General features: G+C 41.9%; 1 protein-coding gene across 2 annotated transcripts in view; it reads left to right on the plus strand.

Annotated features, from left to right (window-relative positions):
* Window positions 1-15,500, plus strand: part of B3GALT1 (beta-1,3-galactosyltransferase 1) — a 332,372-nt gene that overhangs the window by 108,217 nt on the left and 208,655 nt on the right. The window contains exon 2 of one of the 2 annotated variants that reach the window (XM_084644139.1): window positions 3,422-3,512. The exons of the other annotated variant lie outside the window; for it this stretch is intronic. The gene's annotated coding sequence lies outside the window, so the exon portion shown is untranslated. The remainder of the gene's footprint in view (window positions 1-3,421; window positions 3,513-15,500) is intronic. 2 annotated transcript variants of the gene reach the window in all.

The raw sequence follows: 15,500 nt of genomic DNA on the forward strand, positions 1-15,500 counted from the left end.
TGAACTCTGGGTCTACACTGACCAAGGACAGCAACTGTGAGTGGGGTGCAGAGAAGTGGTGGGCACGTGAAAGGGCTTTTGGGTTGCTGGACTTAAGAACCTGAGGGGAAAAGGGCACTGCCCAACCTACATGGGGGGTGGGTCTTTTACTCGTGGTTTATGTTTATGAACCCTGTTTGTGTTGTTTTTTTTTCAAATTAACTCCAAGTTACTGCCCTCCTTTTATTAAAAGTTTCTTTTCTACACTCGGACTCTGTGCTTGCAAGTGTGGAAGTATTGCCTCTCAGAAGTGCCCAGGGGTGGTGTGTAATTTTTCCAGGTTACTGGGTAGGGGCTCGAGCTGGTTCTGTGTTTTATCAATGGAAAGGAACCCTAGATATTGAACTTGGCCCTGGTTGCTGCTGGCTCCACCTGGCAGAAGAGTTACATATTATAATACCCTTGACATTTTATTCGATGTATTGAAAGGTTCATAAAGAGACTTATGCCTTCCTTGTAGACCTTTGCAGGAAAGCAAATGATGCAGTTTGAAGACTGAATAATCTCAAAGCATGTTGGAACATCTTTCATTTTGCGAAAATTGTTGTAATATTGAAAAATTTGCTTTTTATTCACATGAAACGTAACTGCTAATTAAAAATGAGTTTAAAAGAAAGGGTTTTGGTTTTGGTTTTGGAACAGAAATAGAACAAGTGGTTGGGACCAAAAAAAAAAAATTCAAAGCTAGGTGCACAAATTTAAGATAATAAATCCTATTTAGGTGTTGAAATATAAGTAATCTGACTTTCAAAGATGCTGAGAACTTTTGGTTCCCAGTGATTTCACCAATATTGATATGTAATGGAGTATAGGACGCAAGTGTGTTGCAGCAGTGAAAGAAGGATAGCCATAACAGAAAGTCCTGGGATTCCATACTAGGTTTGTATGTGAGAAGGCAAGTATTGACCAGCAGACCCTAGAAAGCTGGAGATTGGGAATCCCTCCCTGGGAAATAAACAAGAAGCACAGAAGAGGAAACATAGTTAGATTATTTGCAGGAGTGGGGAGAGGGTGTTTTAGTATTTGTGTACATCAAAATAATTAAATGAATAGCTGTAGGTACCAGGTTTGAAAAAAAACCTCAACAAGTGTCATTTTTTTAGTCATGGGAAATGCCACAGGCATCAATTAGAGACCTTCCCAAGAGCAAAGACAACTTTTATAGAGTGACCCATAGACCAAGGGAGGTGTGGTGCCTGCTCATTGGATCCTTTTTATTGCCCAAATGTACATCCAAGTAAAATTCAGCTGGAGAAGACAAAGACATAACCAAAGGAATTCAATTCAAGTTTTAGGTCCCCAATTCTTCTGTGATGATCAGGTGTTGCTTTCTTTTGGAGGATAGAGTAGGGATTATTGATGCAATGGACACAACGATACCTTAGGAAGCTCCAAAGGCATTTCTGTAAGGTACATATTCCATGGTCTTATTCTCTACATTGTTTAACAATTTTTAGTTGAATGTTTAAAAAGGGAAAAATACAAATAAAAATATATCAAAATACACTAAAAAGCATTCAATCTTTATAGTACAAGACTACATTTACAAGCAGAAGTTCTGTATGCAGAGATTCAGTTATTAACATAGCTATCATAGAAAGAGTAGCCAACTCAGGATATTCTCATATTTGAAAATAAAATTGGACTTTGGGAACTGGAGATATAGGATTAACATATGTGTAGGTATTATTCACCATGAATAATCAGGCTTTTGTAGGGACTTGTCTGATTTACAGAATGTAGATAAAGGTTATCTTAGCATAAGAGGTCAATATTTAATATTTAAATAAACATTTTCCTTAACACACTGACTATAGATCACAAACGCATTTTATATTCCAATCTTACTTTGCCTCTGGGTACAGAGGACTAATGCTGAACTACTTTGTTTTGTTTCACAAGAGCAAGTCATGTAAAATATGAATATTTAGATGGAAACTCGAAGCCGTTTCCTGTTCACATCATTATATACCAAGGCCAAATTACTCCCCAGTGAGCGGAGTGTAGTAGCACTACTTCTGCCTTATGGAAATGTGGGGACAAAGCAGCCATTTCACAGTACCACTCTACCTTGTTGCTGGACCATGCAGAGGATACTACATGGGCTTGGGGATCCAGGGATCCATAGGAGCAGGACTGGGTCAGAGGGGGCAACTGAACTACATACGCCATCCTTCCACTGAAATCAGTGGTTGTGCCTTAAATGTGGCACAAACTAAGGCTGTGTTACTTTTTCAATCAGGTTTCCCTGTAAACCATAGGTGCCGACTCTGTGGGTGCTCCGGGGCTGGAGCACCCACAGGGAAAAATTGGCAGGTGCTCTGCACCCACCGGCAGCTCCCCGCCCTGCCCCAGCTCACTTCCGCCTCCTCCCCTGAGCTGGCTGCCATATCCTGCTTCTCCTCCCTCCCAGCTGTTGCGCGTGGCAAGCGCTGGGAGGGAGGGGAAGGAGGAGGAACGCGGTGTGCTCAGGAAAGAGGCGGGGCCGGGGCAGGGATTTGGGGAGCAGTCCAATAGGGACAGAGAGAGGGCGGAGTCGGGCCGGAGTTGGGGCTGGGGTCGCGAGCACTCACCGGTGCCAAGAAAAGTTGGCTCCTGTGTGTAAACTTCCCTTAGACGTATCCGGGGCAGTGGTGAAGGAAAGGGGAGGAAATGCAGGAAGCAGCACAGAGTCTCTGCAAGGACAGCCTTGGCTTCCACCCAATTCCCCCAAATCCACAGGCTCTGTGGGCAGGCAAGCTTTGTCCAGTCTGCCCAGTTGAAACCACACAAAAGAAACATTGTAGTTTTCTGTCCTTTGCAAGGACTTTTACTAGTAGGGGGGGAAAGGGACTGGCTTCAGATCTTTGGCTACATTAACTCCAAGGTTAGTTTGTTTTTTAGCCTAGGATTCTGAACTAACAAGGATCACCCCCAAGTTACTGATTCCTGTTTTAATGTTATATTTCTACTTACAACATATTCTTGAGGAGTAATAGGGCCACAATTGCATTTCATACTTGAAGAAGAAATGCTGAAAAAGTCTGGAAGAGTATGGACAGTTAGAAAGCTTTGCTCAGGCAAAATTACCATTTAATTCATTGAGTGAAAACTGCAGGATCAGGCCCATAAGCTGAAAATGTCTTGCTTGTTGCTGGTAAATGGATGACTGGCTGTAAGCTCAGTACAACAAAGTTGTGAATAAGGCCAAATGTTTTAGAAGAGGCTACTACTGATTTTGGATGCTTCACTTTTTGGAAGGCCAACTTGAGACAGCTTCGTCCTGATTTTCAGAAGTGCTGAGTACCCACAGCTCCAATTGAAGTCCATAGAAAATCTGTTAAAAAAAACTTGACCTCTCCATTCTGAAAATTTACCATTTATTCCTATCCTTTGTTCCCAGGTATTGGTAGTCAGTTATACCTTTGCAATTAATGCCTTGAAGACTACGCCTGAGCTGCATTGAAGGCTCAAGAGGCAGGAGGGATGCAAAGGTAGCTTTTAGCCATACACTTATTCTAACTCACTCCCCTTTCTCTTATCTACTTCTCACTTTAGGGAAAAGGCACTGGGGGGAGGGGGAGGGACAGGGGGAGAAATGGGAGAGGGGTTGTATCACCCACTAGAGAGAAAAGAGTTTGTTGGCAAACCTAAATTTGTAATCAAAAAACCACAAAGTGACCTTTTAGGTGATTTGAAACATTTTTTTGAAATATCCTAGGGGAAAACTGAAATTTTTCACCAGGATTGACATTTTCCCAACAAAAGAAAAAAAATAATTTACTGTATTTTGTATGAAACTGTATTTTCAGTGGGGAAACTTTCCACACAACAGAGTTTGACAAGCTGTAGTAGAGAGGGAGAACAACAGCGCAGAAGTTGTCAGGGGAAGTGTAATGGTTCTCAGAATGACCTGAACTGCGAGTCACCATTCCTGCCTCCAGTGAGAGGGAGAATTTCTTGTGCTTAACTGGGTGTCAGGTCCCTAACACCACCCAGACAATCTCCTCTGGGCTATGCCAGCCCTTACTTTGCCTTACAGGTTAACAAATGGTGACGGAGTCCTTGAATCCCTTTGAAGCATTCCCCTATAGTGTTCAGCCCCTTATCAACGGAACACTCAGAGTAGTACCAGGTCTGCTGTCCCCAGGGGAACAGTGTACACGCTAGTTCATAAGATTCAACTTAGGATCAACTCCTATAAAACATTGCAGCAGAGAGAGAGATTTATAGTGAAATCAATCAAAAGTCTATTATCAAAGGTTAAGATTTAAGAGATCATAAGTAAGGATAATGGAAACAAAAAGGTTGCATATAAAACAAAATCATAACATGATTCGTAGAGACTAAACTTAACTTTAATATGCTAACCATCTGGCCAAAAAAGCTTACTCCAAATGTCCTTTATAACATTTTCAATCAAGCCCAATTTTTTCCTAGATGCAGGATAAAAGGGTGTCATTTTGCCTTTCCCTTATAGTCTCCAAAGTCATTGTCTGCCCCCAGAGAGAGGACAACCCTCTGTGGTTTATACTCTGATGTGCTCCTTTCCTGTTGACTCAGTATGTAATGGGGCTTCTATTGTGCTGGCTTACAATGTTTAATTTACATTTCTACAGAGAAACACACCTCATCTCCTCTCTGGAAGAAACTTGTTTTTCTGTTTGGTTGGTGACAGACTTTAAAACATATTTTCAGTGCATATACACAACTTCTTAAATATCATCCATCTATGCATCTTGCAATAATAATGAGGATCAGGATGACATAAGCTTTTACTAGAAACCTCACATGCCATCATTTATAGATGAGTACCATGAAAACAGTGTGCTGCGTATGGGGAGATTATCAGGCCTGTTAGGAGCTGCTTTTAAGTAACAGTGAACGCTTTGACAGTTGGCATTGTGGGGTTCTGAGAGTCAGAAGAGTGGAATGCGAAGCACTGAATGGCACGTGTTGAAAGGGAGTGAAGCTGAAGCAGGACTGGGGAGATCACTGACTAGGGAGAGGATGGAAGCAATAGTGGGAGGGAAGAAAAGATGGAGATAGCCCTGAAACAAGGAAGAGAGGGAGACAGCAATGGGTGTGAAATGGGCAAGAGGGAACGCAATGAATAGGGAGAGGAGGAGGAAGAGAGGCAGTAGAGAGTGAGGGGGAAGGGAAATGGAGGAGTGCTGAGAAATGTGGGGGAATGGAGGGATGCAGCAGCAAGGAGGACCCTGGAAGGGGCAAAGAAACAATGAGATGGAGGGGCTCCAGGGACTCTGCAAAAGCTATTAGGAGGGAGGAGGCGATGTCACATGACAATGGTAAAGTATCACTAACAGAATCAGTTTCTTGTAACACCTGACCAAGGAGCTGTGTTAAAATAAGGAAAACAATGTTATCCATAGAGTTACACTCGCTCTCTTTCTGCTGCACCTTCCACAGACCTCTGCTGCTTGTTTCCTTCTGTGGAGTGAGTAGATAGTATACGTATCCACACAGCTGTGCCTCCACCAGAAGGAGAATTGAGGAGATAACTGGGTTCATTGAGGAGATAACTGGGTTCATAGTGTTAAGGAAAGAATGCTTTTAAAGAATAAGAGATACCAGGCATTTACAATACATATGGAAATCTCTATGATTCAGCAGAACAAGGGGGTTTCTTCTGTGCATGGAACCTGTAAGGTGGTGCTGCATCTTGTTTGTTCGAAAGTTATAGCTCTATAGGGCCTACTTGCATCCCAGTTTGCAAGGGAGATCTTTGGGGCAGAACAGAGTGGAGAAAGGAACCGGGCTTTCTTCCCTTCTGTGGAGAGGATCACATGGCAGCAATGGGCAGGTTGCAGGCTTTATGCTGTAACAGCAGCCACCGTGCAGTTCTGTTTTCACTTGCTGATCTAAGGGGACTTTTTTTCTCCCATTCCACAGTTTTCCACCATTCAAGCCCAGTTGTTTAGGCTGTGTACTGGAGACAGGCTTCTACCCTGTATTATCAAATAATAACTCAGTAACAATAGCATTCAGTACTTACTATTGAGAGACTTATTTCCAATGGAGTTACCAAACAAATACTGTAATATATTCAGCAGTATTTTGTATTAACTCAGTAAATGATGTGGGTCACCAGTGTTTTCTGCTCTCGTCAAAATATCCGTGCACTGTTTTTCTGAGATTGAGTATGTACTTTTACTTCCTGCTTTAGAACCGTACTTATTTTTCATTGCTTTCCATTAAAGTAAGAAGAGCAGTGATCTAGAAACAACTTGTGAATTGCACTATCCAGTTTAATTAGGGTGAACAGAAAGTTTCTCCACAGATATATCAGTCAGCATTCAGACTAAAATGTAACTTTATACTGGGCTGGCAATGGACTTAAGTTACTGCCAGTGCCAATTATTATAGTTCTCAGCTCTCCTTAGACCAGTGGTTCCCAAACTTGTTCCGCCGCTTGTGTAGGAAAAGCCCCAGGCGGGCCGGGCCAGTTTGTTTACCTGCCACGTCCGCAGGTTTGGCCCGTGCCGCTTCCAGCAGCTCCCATTGGCCTGGAGCAGCAAATTGCAGCCACTGGGAGCCGCGATTGGCCGAACCTGCGGACACAGCAGGTAAACAAACCGGCGCAGCCCGCCAGGGGCTTTCCCTGCACAAGCAGCGGAACAAGTTTGGGAACCACTGCTGTAGACTGTTTCCTCCACTCACTATGTGGTGCTTTAAGAATGGCGGTACAGTGAATTCCCATCGTTTTACAATATATTGCACATTTATCAGAGGTAGAAAGTAGACGTGTCCTTTCTTGTCCATTTTTGTTTTTCTTTTACTTCTATTACTTGTTGCTAAGTTGTTGGTTCAAAATTTCAAAACAGAACAATCTATGTTGAATGTTAGTTTGTCATATAATTTGATGCTAAAATGCCTGTCTGGGAAATGTGAGTGGCTGAGTGAACATAACTGCGCAATAATATTCTACTCAGATCTAGTTGTTGTATTATAGTCTTTCATATCTATGCAAATATAAATGGAAGACCATATTTTTTATCCTGGAATTTCTTTGTATTATAGTTTCACTGAATATACCATAAATCTTATGCCTCAAGTCTAGGCTGAGTTCTGTGGTATTCAATTTTGTGAATTCTTTTCCCCCTGAGCAGGAAGTGAGAGACATCAAAACTGTTCCTGTGATGTGTAAATGTAGGATTTTCAGATATTCTGAGCTAGTACTATGTGCAGTTACAGCCTTTTCTAGTGAAAAAGCTGCCTATATAGGAAAGATAAGATTTGGCAAAGCATAGAGCCTGATTCTCTACCTGCTTGCACGTTGGGTAGTCATTTACACCTGAACAAAATAAGTGTTTTACACACACTCAGTGCTTACTTTCCAGCTCTGTGCTACATGGTACAATGCAGCAGAGAATCAGGCCAAATCTGTGTTTTAAATATTGTATTTTGATTTAAGATATTTTAGATTACTTCTCTCCAAATATATGTCTATCTTGCCACTAGGAGGGTGCCTCTCAGCCAGGGTAGACAGACGTACTAGCTCTGCTCGAGTTAGTACACTAAAAATAGCAGTATGGCATGAGCAGCAGCACTGGCTAGCCACGTGGGTACAGACCCAAGGGCAAAAAGCAACACAAGAAAAGGTATGGGGATACGCTGAAGACCTAGCCACTGAATTTGTTGCTAGGATAGGAAATCAGAGGTTTCCCAAGTGAATAAAACCCTGCGTGGATATTTCAAAATAAGAAGTGGTCCAATAGAAAGCAAAGTATTGAAAAATACTTACAACTGAGGTAGAACAGAAAAAAAGATGGGCAGAGTGTTTTAAAGAAGTCCTCAACAGACCCAGACCCACTTAAGTACCAGATGTTGATAAAACATGAACCTGATCAACTTGACATTAACAAAGGCTCAACAGGGATGTACAGGCTGTAGTCGAGAAACTGAAAAATAACAGGGGAGGCAGATGGTCAAATCACAGCAGAAATGCTAAAAGTACTTGATATCATCACACTAACAAAACTGGTAGAGTTGTTAAACCAAGTTTGAGAAAAAGAGACCCCTCCTGACCAGTGGAAACATGGAATCATTGTCAGAATATACAGTCAGTAAGATCACCCTTTTTGTAACACTGGGACAGGGATTACATTACTCTCTGTTGTAGGGAAACTCTTGTGCAGTGTGATGCTGGATGGAAAGCTTAAGGAAGAACAGACTGGATTCAGGCCAAAATGAGTCGGTGTAGATCATATTTTTACATTATGGACTCTCATAGGAGAATGGATAGAATGGAAAGCTCCGCTCATCATCAATTTCATTAATTTTCAAAAGGCATTTGACAGCCACCACAGACATACATTGTGGACTACTCTTCAGTCCTACGGCATCCCAGTTAAAGTTGTCAGCATCACCAGGGCCAAGTACAGAGATGCAAAGTGCTTTTTAAGGGTGAAAAACCAGACAACACAGTGATTCAACATGGACAGTAGTGTGAAATAAGGCTGAATTTTATCTCTGCTGCTGTTTGGCATTGCTGTAGACTGGATAACGAAGAAGTGTATTAGCAACACAAACGGTTGTATAGCGTGGGTAGGTGGCAAATGCCTAGAAGATCTAAACTTTGCTGATGATATTGCACTGCTGAGTGACACACCTGAAAGTTTACATACAGACGGACAGCCTACCAAAAATAGCAGGCCAAGCAGGGCCCAAAGTTAATTATGCTAAAACAAGCAACCTTGAAACCCAGTAGGAACATCCACATTAGGAGGCAAAAATATCAAGGAAGTAGAACAGTTCACCCACTTGGGAAGCACCTTATTGGCCAATAGAAACCTCAAGAAGGAAGTGGCCTCAGGAATCTGAAAGGCATCCACAACATTTACTAAACTCAGCAGTAAATTGAAATTAAAGATGTACAGCACCAGAACTGAACTGAGATTTTTCAGTTCAGACATATTCTTAGTGCTAACATAGTTGCAAGAGCTGGAAATCTACTAAAATGTTAGACAGAAAATTAGACACTTTCAAAAATAAGTGCCTACAAAAGGTTCTGGGCATTAGTTGGACAGACTTCTTCACCCACAAAGAGAGCTGAGAAATTACCAACAAGCAGCTTGTTTCTACAAGGATTAGCAGGAAGAGCTGGACCTATCTGGGCCATGTACTCTTGATGCCAACACACAGATTCCCATATGAAGCTGTCAAGTGGAAACCAAGTAGGGTGCCCTTGTTTATCACACAAGAGAAACTTTAAGAAGAACCTTTAGGAGGGAGGGCAGAATAATTGATCTTAACACTATGGAGCAGATGGAAGCAGCAGCAAATGACAGAGAAATGGGAAGAGAATAGTTTCTGCCCTGTGCACCAACACTGGCACAGGAAGCGTTGCAAAAAGTGGCATTTTCAAATTATGGCTCGAAACAGTTGTGCCAACTCTTGTACCAGCCATGTCTCATGCTAGATGTAGGGTAGTGCAGCACCAGTAATGGATTGTTACAGAAAAATTTTAAAACAATGTTTTGGGTTGACTGAAACATTTTTTTGAAATTTTTGGCAAATAAAAAAAAATTAGTTTCAGGTCAAACGAAACATTTCATTTCATCCAAAACAAAACGTTCTATTTCAATTTTGAGATTTTCCCCTTCTTAATTCGTTACAATTAAATGAAAAGTAATTTCAATATGAAAAGTCAAAATGGTGTAAATTGAAAATGTCAAAACAAAATATTTAAACTCTTACAATTTTTTTTATACTGAAACAATTTTCCAAAACCAACACAAATTCACAAAATGCTTTGGTCAACTTGAATCTGCATTTTTCACTGAAATAAGTTTTAGTTGAAAATTTTTGCCTAGCACTAGTATAGGGGCATGCTGAGGGAAGGAGGAGTGTGCCAGGAACAGGGCATACCAGGGATGTGGCAGAGCTCTGTTTTGCTATGCTGATAACTAAACTGTCATATGGTTTCCTGTTGGAACCCCATGTTAAGCATCCTCACACCTTCTTGTCAACTGTCTAAATGGGCCATCTTGATTATCACTACAAAAGTGTTTTTTTCCCTCCTGCTGATAACAGCTCATCTTAATTAATTAGTCTCTTACTCCACCTTTTCATGTTCTCTGTATGTATGCATGTGTGTATATATATATATATCTTTTTACTATATGTTCCATTCTATGCATCCGATGAAGTGGGCTGTATCCCACAAAAGCTTATGCTCACATAAATTTGTTAGTCTCTAAGGTGCCACGAGTACTCCTGTTCTTTATGCTGATAAGCACATTAGAAGTGTTGAGAGAGAGACAGACATTGGAATTAAATAATATTTTTAATACACGACAGTTCTAGCAGATTTCAGAGTAACAGCCGTGTTAGTCTGTATTCGCAAAAAGAAAAGGAGTACTTGTGGCACCTTAGAGACTAACCAATTTATTTGAGCATAAGCTTTCGTGAGCTACAGCGATACTCTGTTGAATAGTGCTGACTTGAAATATAGTTTGTATAATAGCTCTGTACTTTTAACATATAAAAGTACAAGTGTTTTACAGCAGGGATTGTACTTTACTATTGCAAAAGGTGTTTTGCCCCAGCTCTCCCTACGAAATAGCCGCAGAAGGGGACACAAAATTCAGTGCCTCAAATCCAGTGACATTACCTCCTGTTATCTGTGGAGGTTTTATTTTGTGCTTTGTTAAAGGAGGCTTGACTGTCTGTGAGGGAGAGGAAGCAACAGGACTTTGGGAAGGGTATGACAGAAGAAAAATGGGATAACCAGTGAATTGATTCATTACAAAATAGATATTTAAAAATATATTTTAAAATACTGGAAATAGGCAGAGATTAAAATCCCTGGACTCAACCGCAATGTAAAGGCCTAACCCACGCTGACCATTTTAGGGGCTCCTAGGGCCTGCATAGTCAGATGGGAATTCCCCTGATATAGGAAAAAATCCCTGGGTGGCATATAACCGCCCCCAATACCCAGGTTCTGGTGGAGGGGCATATCAGGACAGGACAGGGCTAGTGTGGGTGTAGCTAGAGCACACCGCACTCCAGCAGTCCCTGGGAGGCAGGGTATGGGCCCATCGGAGGACTGAGCCACTGGAAACTTGCAAGGACAGCAGTTTTAAAAGGAAAACTGGAAACGGGAAAAGGTGGATGATTACATAATAGCAGAGCCATCCCTGGGGGGTTGCGAGGCCCAGGGCAGGAGTGACGAATCTGTCACTTCCAGGACCGACCCGTCACTTCCGGTTCCGACTGCGTCGGGCAGGGGAGGCAGTGCCTCCCCAAACAGCCAGGTGTGGCCCCGCCCACACTCCAGCCCCCCAGGGCCCCGCTTTGGTGGTGCCGCTGGGCTCCAGAGGGCTGAGGCCACACTACCCGCCTTCCCGGAGCTGGGGAGGCTGCAGCAGCGTCGCTGCGCGCGCTCTCCCTCCACCTAACAAGCAGCATTTTTCTTACATTGCCTTTCTGTACATTTAAATCATTACTGACTATGTAATGATGGAAATTTTTTGTTGTTGGTTTGTGTGTATATGGTGAAATTGATATTTACTGATAAAAATCTAATCCTTCCAAACCTAATTAATCTGCAAGATCTTTGGGCCAGGGACAGTATCTGAATGTGTGTTTGTACATCACTTAGCACAATAAGTGTCTGAATCCTGATTGGCTTCTCTGGCTACTACAGCACATCATACTAACAACAATGACAGGATAAAAAGCTTAGCATTATGGCTCCCCACCCTCGCCCTGCTTCCATTGCTTACCTGGTGTCTTTTACACTTTCAGACAATCTTGTAAAAATGGTGAAAAATACTGTTTCAAATATCTGTGCAGAACCTCTTTCTTTAAAAACGTAGTGGGAACCTCCCTTTTTAAAATACTAACATAGATCCTTTGATTTCTGTTATATTTATTCTGAAATAAAGTATCTTACTTAAAAGGATAGGTTTCAGAGTAACAGCCGTGTTAGTCTGTATTCGCAAAAAGAAAAGGAGTACTTGTGGCACCTTAGAGACTAACCAATTTATCTGAGCATAAGCTTTTGTGAGCTACAGCTCACTTCATCGGATGCATACAGCTTATGCTCAAATAAATTGGTTAGTCTCTAAGGTGCCACAAGTACTCCTTTTCTTTTTACTTAAAAGGAGTTTCATGGTTTTTGCAATACGGTCATTATCTAGGTAAAATAGCAAATTATAGCTGATGGAATTAAAAAGAGCTCAGTAAGAAGAGAGAATGACTTTTCTAGATCATATTTAACCTGTTACAACATAAAAATATTTCAGAATACAAATGTGGGTGGTGTGATAGAATATTTATTATATCATATAGCTAGCTCATTTTGGTCTATTCTGGCAATCCACAGGAACACCTCACAATTCATCAGTAACAGAATCCTTTTTAGTACCTTTTCACATAGTGTTGCTTCCATGTATTATATATAGTATGTGATCTTTATTCATGTAGTTCTTTGCTGGTGAGAAACAAAGGGTATTGTACTTTGGGACTGTTTTCTATTTGGAAATGCATGGTAGCTTTAAATCTTCTCAAACTACAATACACAGTTGATTTATGTGCTTGTTTTTCCTATGAATCATATAAAACAGAGTGTGCTGGGGGGGGATGGGGGAGGAACCATTCTGTAAGTTCCTTTATGCACTGTAAAATACCTGTTTCTGCAGTGATTATGTTAAACCCTCAAAGGCTGCCACTGAAAATTCTCCATTATTATAGCTCCAGAAAAGGGATATTTGAATAGAGTAACACAGGGTAGAGGTTTCTGAAACATAGTGCCTGAATGGAAGCATGTATTCTTTAGCATTAGATTATTTGAGAAGGGAGGCACCGTCTTTAAAAGGAACCTGACTCATGCACTCCACTTGTGAGGCTATTTTTAGCTCACCTCTCCCTAGAAATCTAACTTATTCAGATAGGGTGGTGGGGCCCTCTAAGGGGGGAACTCACCTCTTGAGTGACTCCCAGCAGCTGAGTCTGGTACTACCATCTATTTCTCATCTCTGGTATCCCCTGCAGGTTGATGGCCAACCTTGGTGGGTTTTCTGTAGCTTGGCCCTTTGGCCAAGTCAAAAAGTCCAAATGAACCCCTTCCAGGGTAGTAAAGAGTCCAGTAAATGAACGGTCCTGTTGCCCTTACTAGGGTTTTCAGCCCCAGGTCTGGGGCTTTTAAATTCAGCCCTTTGTTTGGGCTCTCAAATAAGCTCTGCCCCCTTCTTGGGGTTATTACCACTGTGGCTGTTAGGGGAATCCAGGCCTGCCAGCTACTCTGGGTTCCAGCCCAGGGACCCTATAAACACCAGCGACGTATTGCTCGATTTCAGTTAGTTGCTGCTTTTTCCCTGGGTCTCTTCCTACCTGGCCCCTTTCACCCTCAGACTTAAGGAAATGTGTTTTGGAGACAACAAGCCTGAATCTTACGTCTTCTGTCTCCCTGCAAAACCAGCTTAAATATATGCAGCCAGAAACAAACAGGGTTATTCTTCAAGCTGTTTTGGCCAGAGAGGCAAAGTCTTTCTTGTCCCTCTGGTCCCAGCCCAAAACTGACCCGTAAAGGTCCTGAACCTCTTTTTATCTGAGCCTGGTGGGCTCTGATTGGCTGCTTCTGTAAAGCCTCTATAAGCAGGCCTGGAGGACTCATCTTCACTGCTCCTTTTCTGTCACTTTGCTGCTTCCTGTAATAAGGTGTAGTAGAACAGCGTGGCCCCCTGTAAGGAGCTTCAAAGGTACACTCCATCACAGGCCGTCACAAGTAAGACTACATTTTAGTCAGGGGTATTTTTACTAAAACTCATGGACAAATCACAGGCAGTAAACAAAAATTCACGGCCTGTGAATGTCCATTACTTTTACTATATACCCCTGACATACCCTTGGGTGCTCTGGAGAGGGGGCTCTGGGATTGCCATGAGTGCTCCAGGGCAGGGGGTGGCCTGGAAAAGCTGCGGGTGGTGTGGCCTGGGACCGCTACTGGTGCTTGGGGAGGATGGGGGGGCGGGGTGTGGTGTTGACAGCGCACAGCCCGAGTCCACGGCTGCTGGTGGAGGTGGTGGAATGCAGTGGTCCAAGACTTCCGCAGCAGCTGCTAGGGAAGCCCTGGGGTCAGTTGCACCCAGCTGCTGCAGAAGTCATGGAGGTCCCAGAAAGTTACGGAAATCATGACTTCCATGACAGACTCGCAGCCTTACTCATAAGAAAACAGCCACTCCAAAACCATACATTGGTATTACTTTATGCTGTTGGTTGTAAATATATGAATACATGCCACTCTAAGGTAGCACAGGTATATCCTAATCTTTGGCATACAGTTTACATTTCCACATTCTTCTACTATCAAGGTTAATCACAACGGTTTACATCCTGGTGTCTAGGGGTTATGTAAATGGAGCAGACTTATACATAAAACATGTGCCAGACCTAGCAATCTGTATTCTCCAATACGTAGTTTATAGGCCTCATTCGTCTAACAGCTCTATTCTTTTCTCAAGTATTCATTTAAAGCATGGCTGCCCAAATGGTAGACTGTGACCCATTTATAGACTATCACAGAGTTAACAGCAGACCATGAGTTTACTGTCTTTCCTTCTTCTGTCTGGAATTTAGTACACTATTTACAATGGTAAATGGACTCTACAATATTCAAAGATACACTCCTCATTTAATGTGCCATATTTTATGTTAAATATTAAATGTAAAATCTATACATGTGGGTGTGCAGTACATCTACCCACCCAGTTGATTCTTTCCTTTCCTTTCCTTCATCTAAGTAAGCTTCATTTTTTATACATATCTAGTACAAAACTAGAGCCTTATCACACTCCTCCTGAACTGAAATCACCCTGAAATCACTGGTTTTAATGAGTGAGCTCAGGCTTGTCGTCTCCAAAAGACATTTCCAAAAGTTCATCTGGAGCCAGGTAACATGAATTACATCACCTCTTTACTCTAAAAGATCAAAATTATAAGCCTGTATGTTCTCTCAAATACTTAGGTTTATGATCACCTTTCCTTTTCAGGTGTGAGGAGTTCATAATTCATGTGTACATCAGGCACACATGATTTATGACCAGATTCCCACATACCAAAGACACATCAAACCCTTCAGAGGTAACATATTTTACCTCTTCTGTTAGTTGTCATTAGACTCTCAGAGCTTTAGGAGCCATCTTTTCAGCCAATCTCAAGATGGTGTCTGTGTTTGCTCCTAATGCTCACTGTGTATGTGAAAATGTTTAATGATAATAAAGGTAAACGAAACACAATAATGAAGTACATTTAAGAGTAGCTTGAGTGTACTGTTCAGAACATTATATTCTAAAACATCAGGAGCCAAAATTTGCATTAGCCTAAGAGGAATCTCAAAGTCTATTGACCATAAGGAATGATTCACTGAAGATACTCCTTTATTTTATAAGCAAGGAATAGTATGTAAGGGCTCAGATAGTGTATGCTGTGGTTTGTGTTTCAAATTCAGTTGT

Source organism: Lepidochelys olivacea, assembly GCF_965140295.1.
Source record: "Lepidochelys olivacea isolate rLepOli2 genome assembly, chromosome: 11".
Classification (NCBI taxonomy): domain Eukaryota; kingdom Metazoa; phylum Chordata; order Testudines; family Cheloniidae; genus Lepidochelys; species Lepidochelys olivacea.